The sequence below is a fragment of the Patiria miniata genome, unplaced genomic scaffold (genome assembly GCF_015706575.1).
Source record: "Patiria miniata isolate m_02_andy unplaced genomic scaffold, ASM1570657v1 HiC_scaffold_5, whole genome shotgun sequence".
Taxonomy (NCBI): domain Eukaryota; kingdom Metazoa; phylum Echinodermata; class Asteroidea; order Valvatida; family Asterinidae; genus Patiria; species Patiria miniata.
In genome coordinates this window covers 30,252,265-30,264,899 of record NW_024037072.1, presented here as the reverse complement: position 1 = coordinate 30,264,899, position 12,635 = coordinate 30,252,265, and positions in this window count along the sequence as shown.

Sequence of the window (12,635 nt, the reverse complement as noted above, 5' to 3'; positions counted from 1 at the left end):
TTGCCCAAGACAATTCAGGCAATATATGACAAGTTAATGATTGATTGTGGTTGGTCGTTGGTGTCAGTTGAGAGGTCCCTGGTTTCTGTGCGCGTGGAGAGACTGAGGCGGTTACAGCTCCTGGCTTGGCTCGGCTTGAGGAGAGTTGAATCTAACCAGAGCGAGTCCATCAAACGTCCATGCTCCGTTGCCGTACCACCGCTAATGATCTGCATCAGAGTCTAGCACACGGGATAAAAAGCATTAACTACTCAGACAACTGCCAAGGAAAAAAAATTGTTTAAAGGTCCAGGGATTTTCCATGGCAGGGCAATCAGTCACACAGAAATTATCATATTGCTCATGAAGTTATCTCTGGTTTCAATATCAATTCGCTGGGCAAATCAATTTTTGGGGCCAGTTTAATTTGAGGGAAAGTGTTTTTGTCTCTGCATATGTATCATCCCAAGTTTTACTTGAAATTAAATAAAATAATCTAGGTCAAGTCTAGTCCGGAACAGGAACTGCGGTGAATTTAATAAGGTGACTTTGTTATTGTAACCCTTCACAGGCTGATGTGAACTTTTTTCCAGGATGTCATTTGAGCATGCAAACTTGTTAGTGAAGCTTTCAAACATCGCAGATTAGTTCAAATTAAATCTGTCTGCCTAACCACTGTGGCTAAATTTAGTATAAGGATTTTACATGCACATGACTTTTGTTTATAGACTACGTCGAATGATGTCATACCGACAGGCCACTCTAATATGTTAAGCATGTTATTTCATTAAGCAGTTGACGTCAATGCTTTTAAACCACTCATATTTCATTTCACGAGATATACATGCAGTGCAGAAAAGAACTGTTTGCTGAAAGTTGGCATCGCGGGACCACAACATCCAATTTTGTAAACAAATATCACATGGTCTACAGAGACTGATTTCAATGTACATAGGCCTACAGGTGTTCCTTGCTTTGAGAATTCTTGCAAACAAACTAATATATTATTCAGTGGTAAACATGTTTTTTTGTTGTCATAATATCATTTCACTTATCACAGTGAAAATGTGCTGGTTCTCCATTGGAACCTTTTCTGTTATTTATCAGAATGAACATTATTTCATTAAATTTACACAAAATCAAGTTTGTATCAATTTCACTGCCGATACTGTTCAGAGTACATCAAAATTAACTGCAAAATATACAAGATTCGGAGCCTGTTCTGTTGTGTAGACAATCTGTCTTGTTTACTTGATACTTAAGACTGGTTCCATCTACTCTGTTAATTGACAAAATGGCAATATGTCATGACAGCTTTTCTTGTTGTAGCTCAGACCCTGCCACACTGTGTGAAATTCATCAAAACTGTGTGAAACTTGCTCACCAGCCTGGAATATCTATCGGAACGGAAGTGCCCCCTCTTGTGTTCATTCTTAGTTAGTCTACCTGTAATGCCTTCAACCCAAAACGGCCTTGCATTGAACGGTTAGTGTACAGCGGCTGCTGTTCTGCGGATATGCCAAGGGGCATTATTATAAATTCCAGGATTCAATTTTGATGTTTTGTAATTTGAAGTTCACCGGCCCAGATGTTTACACGTCTGACATTTGTTGATGTGTTTTGATTATCGTGTTGCAGCAGGCCAGATGTTTTAGGTAGTTGACATTTTATTTGAGATAAAAGAAACGCCAAAATCAATCATAAAAGCAGCACAGAGATAAATGGCTGAAATGCAAATTTAATTTACAGGAAATTATCTCACCTTATTGATAGATATTTAGACAAGGCATAATTTTCACAGAACATTACATGTATATTGACGTTCTAGTTTCTTTGTTCTTTTGCTTTGTGACAACCCCTCGCGACCCAGCCAAAAATCTTATCAAAACAACTAATCCAACTCTGTTAAATGTACACATGGCAAATTCTTTTGGATTTTATTGATAAAAGCTGGAAAAAAGGACCTTGACTTCTATGGATTCACATTTGACTGGATTCTGTTTGACTCATTTGGATTTGGATTCACATTTTGCCATTTTTGGATTCTTTTAGACTCAGTTGGCTTCACATTTTGCAATTCTTGGTTCCTGCAGGTTTGACTCAGTTGGCTTCACATTTTGTAATTGTTGGATTCTGTTTGACTCAGTTGGCTTCACATTTTGCAATTCTTGGATTCTGTTTGACTCAGTTGGCTTCACATTTTGCCATTTTTGGATTTATTTAGTTTTAGTTGGCTTCACATTTTGCAATTGTTGGATTCTGTTTGACTCAGTTGGCTTCACATTTTGCAATTGTTGGATTCTTTTAGACTCAGTTGGCTTCACATTTGGCCATTTTTTGATTCATTTAGACTCAGTTGACTTCACATTTTGCAGTTGTTGGATTCTGTTTGACTCAGTTGGCTTCACATTTTGCCATTTTTGGATTCTGTTAGACTCAGTTGGCTTCACATTTTGCAGTTGTTGGATTATGTTGGATTCAGCCGGATCCCAAGAGAACTGTGAGGAGGAGGTACTTATGACTAAAATGAAAAACCAGTTTTATATTTTTCCCATACTTGAACTTCTTTCCTGGTTCTGATTTTGCTGGACATGTCTCACATTGGCTTCAACTGAAACTATAGACGGATTGATTCAATGTACATGATCAACTTTTTTGTTACCAAGGAAGGTGGTTTATTAAAAAAAAAAACTCCATCTGACCAGTAGAGTAATTTTCATACTACTGAGTACAAAAATTCAAAATTTTCTTTTCTTAAATAATGTCTTAGAATATTGTAACTTTTTGTTTGCTGCTGAAGGTCTTCTGTCACTGAACATTTCGACTTGGACTCTTGCCCCCCCCCCCTTTCAAAAAATCGTAGACTAAAAGACCTCAGCCACCCCCCCCCCCCCCCCCCCCCTATAATATCTGGATCCTTAGATGTACAGATTCGCTGGATTTGGTAAGTGTATCTCTTCTTCCCAGCTGAAAAGTGGTCAAATTTGCTATTTTCCACTTTCCATTAATAATTTTTCATTAGGGTTATAAGGTCTATCACAAGGGGAGTTTTTTTTTGGGGGGGGGGGGGGTGAGCAGTGAGATCCTATCCAGGCAAGAGCTGACAAGGAACAGACTGAGATTATCTTGGCTCATCACAGACTCAAAGGGGCAAAGAGATGAGATGCCATGATTGTCTTCTCCCTGTCATCTCGGTCCAGCATCTTCAAGTCCCTGTCTTACTAGAGGAGATCTACTTGTAAAATACCCAGGCAATCTTCAGTGAGTTCTTGGCTTTCTTGATGATACTCGACTATCTAGGGGCACATCTTAAAGCAAGGATGTATCCATTATTTGAGTAACGAGAATAATCTGGGATAGTAATTGCGTTCCCAATACGCAGACCAATCCATCAGTCAACTTACGTATGTCAGGCAACATTTTGAAACATTTTGAGAAGGGTTAATTTAAAACAGGTGTTGTAGTACAAGTTAGGTGCATGACTCTTTGATATATGAGGTAATGATATCCTGCTCCAGGTGTTTTTATATTTTTGTCATTAATGCACATTTTCATAGAATAAATGTAAGTCTCACTGGAATTACTGAATTAAGTAGCATTTTGCAATATGTACCGAGTATGACAAATGAATTGCAAATGACAAATCTGCAAGTGGAACACTTGCATAAATTCATCACACAAACATGTAGGGACTAAACTTAAGTGTCTGTCAAAGGCAGCAGTGTTACATGTATGTAGGTTTTCCTATAGGTTATAGGTCATCTTATAGGTCATAGGTCAACTGAGGGTCATATGTCAAACTGAAAGTAGGCCAACATATAGATCATAGGTTGACCTAGGTCATGGGTCCTTTGCAGGTCATAGATCAAGCTGTATGTTTACCTAGATCCACCATATTTCATATCTGTTCTTCAATGTTACCAGTTTATTGGCAGTCCTTGCTGTATATCTAGCTACCACACCTTTTCCATTTCCAATTATTTGCTTTTAATATATCGACTGCCGGCAGTGAGGGTGATCAAGTTGCAAAAGATGAAAAAACACGGAGAGCTCCAAATCTGGGTCGACTCATTAACAGCACCTGCAACGCGTAATGATTTTCGCAGGGACGGAGATCCCAACTGTTTTGATACGTGTTTTTTTTTCCCCAGCAGATTTTTTGTCTGGTAGAGAGTCACGTGTGGCTCATCAATCTGTAGCTTGATATGATGGAGGCCTGGTTGCAGTTGATATAAAACAAAGTGGGGAGGGGGGGGGGGGAGTCTTTAGGAGGCATGTCCTCATGTAGCTGTGGGCCAGACAACGACTCAAGTTGATTGTTGACTGTGTGGTGTATTGCCCACCTTTACTCCCCAGTGACCTGGCTTTAAAATAAATGGTGTCTTGATTCAGGTTTCAGACAGAGGATAAATAAACAAACAAACAAACAACCCAACAACCCCCCCCCCCCCCCAAAAAAAAAACAAATGCAAATGATCTTGTTATTGATGTCACATCTACTTAAATACTAATTCAGTGACAGCCATTTCTGAGGTGGCACTGGGCTCGCACAAGTTGCGCTCAGGTAATACGCACGCACGCACTCTGGGTCTCTTCCACCAATATTGTTACCACAATGCAAGCGCCTCGTCTTTAAGAATGCGTGTGACGTGCGCACGAACGTGGCACCACCTCAAAAATGGCGTGTAAATTTGTTCACCGGATTACACTATAAGATAGCTCACCGGTTTTTAATCCCCCAAAGTTTCTCTTACTAAGATTCTTTGTTTCAAAGGTTAATCAAATAAAGAAAGCTTCCAAGGTTGTTTAGGTTTAACATAATCCCATCTTCTAGCACGGTAACGAACAGACTGTCTTTTGTTGTTCTATTGTTTAGGTCATTGTAAGAGTAATTCAATATGACATGTCTTTCTATTCTAGGTTGTACACGTACATGTATGTTTGTTCCACAATGGTGATTACATGTTTGGTCAAATAATGGTAATTTACGAGATTAAAAAAACCTCACCGCTGCAGAAGGAAGCTGTTTCCACTGAAATGTAAGCATTTTGGGTCTGTCAAATATTTCATTACTTAACTAATAAAGTAATTTTCAAAACGTACTCTCTTCAAGTTAAGATATTAGTAGAGCAGTTTGGTAATATGAAACATATATAAAACACTGAACATTTTTAAATGCAAATTAGGAATTGTGGATGGTAAATTTGTTCCCTTCATCTGAAAAGGGATGTAAAAAGGGAAAACATGGCTCAAACGCAAAAGTCATGTTTTAGGTTGTATTTCTCTGGCCTCCTGTGTGATCGTCAATTGAATTATGCCTCAGTCTGGTCTCTATAAATGGCTACGGAGAGAAAAGGGAAGCAGAGTAAGTTAATTTATGCGAACAACTCATCCTCACCTGTCTATAATTGCATTGCCCATCAAACGTACAGGGAAAGAACAAGACAATTTGAGAAAATGGCCTCTTTTGATTTGAGCGAAACTAGACAGTCGATGACCCAAAAATACATCTTATATTGGTCAATTTATATTTGCCATTGTCTGTCAAATAAGATTGTGTTTGAAGAGATGCGGTGATTGTCTGCACGCATCCCCGTCACTTACCAACCCTTCCGTGACAGAGATAAAAATGATGGAATGCAAAGAAGGGAGGAAAAAAGAAGAAAGAATAACGAGTAGAGAAGAGATAGTAGTATGAAGAAAGCAGATATTTTCTGATGTTTGTCAACTGGGCCTGGGTCTGTTTGGCGGGAACTCGAAATATTGATGATTGCTTTTCGAGATTTTGGTCAATGTATGCGGGCAAACATTGCGAAGGCTGGGGTGGAGGCAAACCAGAGATGCAGAGGGGAAACGTTTGTGTATTTGTCACTCAGTGAGGGCGAGACTAGAATCTGGGGGCGATAATAAGAACGGCAGCCATTGGAGGGAAAAATGTTGTGCGTTTATGAAGGAAAGGAAGGCACGCCATGTTTACCATGTTATTAGTGGTTGGGGATTGTGGAGACATGTTTGAATTATTGTTTGTCGTCGGTAAACGTTTGGAATTGCACGGATCTCAAGATAATTTTGAAATGGGGTCAACAAATGGTGCAAGAAGGTGGCAATGGGGAATCATTGTCAAGAGCTGATTCAAGTTTGGATGCCTGAGGTTGCACAAATGCCAGTCTGAAATTCCAAGGATATTTTTTGAAAATGCATGAATTCAGTGTTATAAGCTGAAACTGACTGAAACCAGATCTCCTTTCATCTGATATTGAGAAAACAAACATTTGCTGTGAATTTTTCGGGTAAGTTTTGTGAAATTGATAATCAATATAATTATTTCAGTGTACATTCTAGAGAGAGTTTTCTTCTCACAAGATACAAGTGCTCTTTAACACACTAGTGAAATGTCGCCCTCTGTTGTCCAGTGGCAGCCTGACAGTAATTACATTTTCTGATAACTGTATTGATGACTGTAACAGCAAGTGGAAAGGTAGGGCGCCCTCTAGTGAGAACAAATTAAAAAGTCTATTAAAAAGGAATATTTACATTTTCAAACAACTACTCTCCCTTTTCCCCCAAAGGAACTTTTTGGTTGAAGCAAGAAAATCTTTGTTTGGAAAATGTAATGAAATGATGCTGATTATGAAATTTCACTCACAAAATGCTTTGTTGTGACGGTTGGCCTTACTTAATTTGTGCCAAAAATTTCTTCCAATCTCTTGACTTGGGTTTACCGTAGTGGCAAAATTGGTCTTTGAATCTCTAGTTTTCCAGATATTTTATACACTGTTACATGAATGAAAGAATTGTAATCATACATGTACATGATTGTTGCTAACTTTCATGCGGTTAGGGAACAACTATTGGAGGTTTTCATGCTTATTTGTAGGAATCTCTGGTTGCAACAACAAAGAAGTGAACAGAAAATATATCTGACATAATTCTTTCTTGTCGCTGCAGATCAGCCATGAACAATCAACTAATTGACAAGCAGGTGCATTATACCTTCAGGTGTTGATGTACTTAACAAAAATATTTCCTTCAATTTTTGCCCTGGGCAAACTTAATCTGTTTTTGTTGTTGAGAACAACAATTTCACAAAACACTAGTTACACAAAAGTGCCATTCTTTAAAAGAATGTCCTCTAGGTTTTTTTTTTTAGCTAAGAAGAGAGAACGTTTAGAGCATTATGTTTCTAACAAAAATAAATTTCTATTTTTGAAAAGACAGGAAACTATTGTTTAACTTGTTTATCCTTCAAAACATTTTTTTGGGATGAATTGCATCTGTACGCTATTCTCCTTTCAAATTATTTTGTTCGTCTGTGAAATGTATCGAAGGTGGAGAGAGTTTTGAAAGGAACACAAACAGGAACCACACAGATTGAAGCCTTCATTCTCAATCATCGTTGCTCTCAATTAGCGAAACCCATTTTCAGTCTGGGTCCCAATTGGGAATTATATACTCCCCCTAGAATGTGACTCATCGTCCCAATGTGGGTAGTCGTGTAGTAGCGTTATGTACGTAATGGGTACATGAATCAATACATTGATGCTGGCCGCTACCCCACGAGTCGGGCCGGATAACTACGCTACCAGTGTATCTAGTGAGAGTGAACAAAACACAGCGTTCTGAAGAAAAAAAAACTCCCAAAACAGCATATGGGATACATTGATCGGTCATTGAATCAACACACGGTTCTTTGGAAGTTGGCAATTAGTTCCAGAGTCATGGCCGGCAGGTTGCAATGATCCGTTGTGTTTTACATTGTGTTTCACAATAAAAAGCCAATTAGAAGGCTCTCATTTTGATTGTTCCTGCAACAGCAATAGACCGATTCATTCAGCCCTGCCCCTATGGTGTTTTAACCAATCACAGCTGTGCTTAGTGTCTGACATGTGAGCATGTGCATTGTGATCATGATGTGCGCAGCTGGAGCATGTAATGGCGTTGGGAAGGTGCACATGTTGTGCGTAGTGGGAGGGACCAAGTAGAGAAATTGGGAGGGGAGTAAATAATTTGAATTTCAATAATTAATTTTTTGAAATTTAAAAAAAAAACTAGAAGTAAAAGTAGCTTGCTATCTTACAGACCAGCACATACCATTGATTTTGTGAATATGTTACAATGTATGTTGAATTTTCCAGCGTGGTTTATTATATTACCATAGTGGTTTCTCTGTTTCTCTCCAGTGGTTTCTGTTTGTTTCACATGTGTTTTGTGAAATGTTTGCGTCATCTGGAAACAACAAAGTGGCGAGGTTTATGTTGACTCTTCTTTGTAGCTCTTCTCCATCTAGTAGTTAACATCTGTCTGTCAATGTTTGTACAGTGTTACGTAGTTGAATATTTACCAGTTAAAAGCAGAATACCGGCTACTTTTCCTTTTGGGGGGATTTGCGGGGAATAGTCAAGAGCTGGAATCTGGAATTTGTTGATTGAAGAGAATTGGAGTGTTTGAAATCATTGTATCTCACAGACAATTTTTTTTTTTTCAAATTTCAAACACTGTTTCCTTCTGTCATTTTCAAATCTTCACATGTCGACTTTTGTTTCCAAGTCTTAAAGTAACATCCTTGCCTTGCCAGCAACACATTGTGCGTGTATAATGCCAAAACACACATGTGCATTTTGCCAGCGGCGAAAGGTATAACTTGCGATAAAAATCTTCTCTTTGGTGAATTGTGTTTTCTTTCTCCAACGAATTTGCCCAAGAGGTATAGAACGTGACAGGTAGACTTGTGAAGACTGATGCACAGTGCATTTCAGTTGAGGTGGAGCGGTAATTAAGATTCACAGTTTGTGCTTTGAACTAATGGCTAGTTCATATACCCGAAGCGCTCCGGCAAACCGCGTCCAAACGAGTCGCAAATTAACACGCATCTATGGTTTAATCCCTGGGACACATGTCAGCCTAAAGGATACATTGGCACATGACTAATTGAATTTTGTCGGTAGCGCTAGACTCGCATCTTAGCGACAACCAATAATAAAGACACGGTTGGTGGGTTGATTTTTTTTTTTTGGTGGGTTGGTTGGGAGGGCGGGATACCCAATCATTCTAACCCTGTGTTTACCGTGATAATTTGCAGTGTGGACTCTTTGCTTTAACAGCTTTTGTGCAATGGCAGTGGACACAAATTGCATTAAAGATTCTCTGTGAAAAAAAATTATGAATTGGAACTTTAATTAATTGGTAAATCAGTGTGGGGGACCATGTCTCATTTGGTGTTCCCGTCTTTCTTGTGAATAAGCTTGTATGCTGTATTTTTTTCTTTTCTTTTAGAATCAATCGTCTTTTTAGAAATAGCAAGTTAGTAATTGATTTTTTTGGTAATGCCAAAATTCTTTTCTTCAGTGTTTGCCTGAAAAAATAATATTCTCTCACAAGGAACAAAGTACCTCAAGTGTGACTCCTAGCATACCTCTGTCTTCTTTGTACGTTTTTTTTTTTTTTTTCAATCGGAGTCTACGCCTCTCAAAACATGATTTAAGAAAATAAACAACTGGAGACTGCGTGTTTGTTGATGTATCAAGTCATCTTTTATGTCGTGTCTTGCCTGCGGGCAACTTCGGCATTCACCAACTGAAATTTTCCAAATAAACACAGAAATAATTGGCGCTGGATGTTTCATTTTTGAAAGTTGGGAGGAGAAAAGCTACCATCTTGCTGTAGAGAGGATAACTACGCTGGTGTCGTGCGTTGGTCCATGAAGTGCGCACACGTCCTGCAAGTGCAATAAATAACCTCACGGCAGCCGGTTTGTGTACAGTAGTATCTAATAATGACAAGATAATGACAGAACCTGATAAACGCACTGTTTAGGTGCCACACACACAGTAAAACACAACATACAAAAAATGACATTTTGCCTTTTTTTTTACTCGCTTGACAGACAAACATGCAGAGGACTCATGAATCATGAGTTATGCTCGTTGACGTCTGTTGGATGCCGAACACATCACTCCTTCAAATTCCTGCTGCATTTATCCAAAAAGGAGCAGATTTTTATACATTTAGACTTACAAACAGTGAGAATTATTTCAATTTAATTCAAATTTAATGTAGACAAAAATTCTTGTGTATTACAGCAATGAATCCCTGCAACAGTGTATATTTTCTTCTTCTGTTTTGGTTTTGTGCTAAGATGTAATTGTACCTCAATTTTTTGAACAAGTGAGAATTTCTTATTTTCCAAAAAAAAAAGGAAGAGATCATCAGAAGCTGTAGCCTTCTCTCTGTTTTCATATTGTCTGGACGTATTGTTCATGCCTTATCAAGGTACATTCAAGCAGCAATATGCCTGATTTAATCCTCCTTTTCCAAAGACCTCATTTCCATTAGTGTCCCTGAAAGGCAGTTTAAATTCATTGTCAGGATCAGAAAAGAAAAAAAAAAGATGCAGCAATTCCAGTGTATACAATGCCCTCCCACATCACAATGAAATCGCTGAATGAAATTTGCTCACTTTCCCGTCCTCTCTATGTACACGTTTCCCCGACCCATTTCCAGATTCCAATTTCATAAACAAATACAAATTGGCGGTGTGTGTATGTACTAAATGCCAGGTGCACGTAGAGAGTAAACAAGTGCTGGGTCCATCCCCCCCCCCCCCCTACTCCCCAAATACACTTCACACTGACAACAACGCTTGATTGAATTCATTAAAGGAGAGAAAAGAGAGGACCGTTGAATTTGGCACCCTTGTAAAGAGCCTGCCATGGATGTAGGCTGGTGATTGAACAGCTCAATAATGTAGGCTGCTGTCTGCAAATTGCTTTGTCTTTTGTATTACTTCTCTTCTCCGTCTTATCAGTGTGGTTCCCCTCTTTTTTGCCATTTCTGTTTGGATTAAATTTTGTTCATCCAATTCTTCAAGAGAGGTGGTGTGTAGTTTAGGCTAGACAATGCCATTTTTTAATTAAGTGAGTGAATTATGTATTATGTTAAACACAACAGTGCTTTAAAAATATTTCAAAAGAGAAAAAAGCTCTGAATCTAGTTTATGGCACGAAGCCTGTTAGAGACCCTTTTGTAAGTTGAAGAGAAGAAAAATGTAGTGTTCAAATTGATTTATTTGAAGCACTGCGAAATTTTGTTTAGGGAATGTTGATATGAAGAGTTTAATTCCAAAATGCAAAAAAAAAAACCAAGTCATTTTGTTTCCTTTTAGTTACCTTTTAGATAATCCCGCTCTCCCCTGTCTGCCCAAAGGCAGTTTCAACGGCTTTTAGTTAAACACAGTTTAAGAATAAAAAATGAACAATGAAGGTTACAAACAGCTGTCATATTATTTTATTCTTTAAACTTTGATAATCATGCAGATTTTTTGCTTTTTTTCAAATGGATATCTCGCATATTGGAAATAAACTCTTTATATGTTATCTGCATTTGGACATTTTGTGTAGGGAAATGAATTCTGAACTGGACGATGTGAAGTTGGACTGAGAGTTTGTCTATCTTCTGATACATAACTACCTGTTTTTAACCAATTTTCAATTTGCTCTAACCAAGTCAATTGGGACTGTAACTTCAACTTGTCTGTACACAATGTGTGGATGGTCAAGGGCTAGGCACAGTATTATAGCGCCACCTATTGTCGGACTAGATGAGTTGGTGACCAGACTGTTGACATGATGTATCAAGCAAATACACGCCTACTCCCGGCACGGAACTGCTCTGAATTTTGAACATCAACACTGACTTCTTTTCACCAAAGGCAGTATTTTAGAATTGTGCAGTTTAAGGATATCAATGCGTTTGATTTATCATTTTTCTAAACACTGCAAGTTTGCACCTTTGTGCATATGATTGCCGATGACTTTTTAGCTGGGGCAGTTTTAAAAACAAAATGGACATTTTTTTTAAAGGTGTTGTTCTTGGGTGGAATTTCTTTAATTTTATCATTTTATGTTTGTCTATTGTTATTCTATCTTTTAACGATACAAATAGTTCATCATGAATGCACACGCACTACAGCTTGAAAGCCTGAAGAAATCTACAAGGAGAAGACAGATTTTCAGTTTGACATGTTTTAGGAAAACCTTTGAATGACATTCTAGGGAAACCCACCACTCAGCCACGCACTGACAACTCAATCCACTTTTCAGATTTGGTTGGATTCCAACTTGGTTTCAGAGGCTAAAGACACAGAAAGTACTATCACGCTACCCTATGGACAGTGGCTAACCTAACTCCCTTTAAAAAAAAAAAAGAGCAGAAAAAAATCCTTCAAAGCTTTGTCCTCCTGAAAGGAAAAGTCTAAGTTCCAAAGGAGGGTAATAAGGAAGCATCTTCCAAGGTTGATTGTGGGCTCCTTTCCCTGGAAGACAGTTCAGAAGGAGAAGCACAGATTAGGTAGTACTCTGTGCCCTTTATAGAAGGAAGGATTTTTGGATTTGTAGGGATTAAAATCACAGAAAGTGTGATGGATAAGTTTGTGCATCAAGCCAGATTTCTCCCTCGTGATAACAAATTGTAACCTTAATTTACATGGTACTGTATCATCTTTATGTTGGGGTCAGATATGATAGTTGTTTTCTTCCCCATCTGCCAACCCTACTGGTATTACTTAGGAAATTCCATAAACTGTGATTTCAGAATACCAGAAATATGTATCAGACAAATTTCTCCTTCTTTGCACTCATTTAAGCTCTTTTTATGAGTGA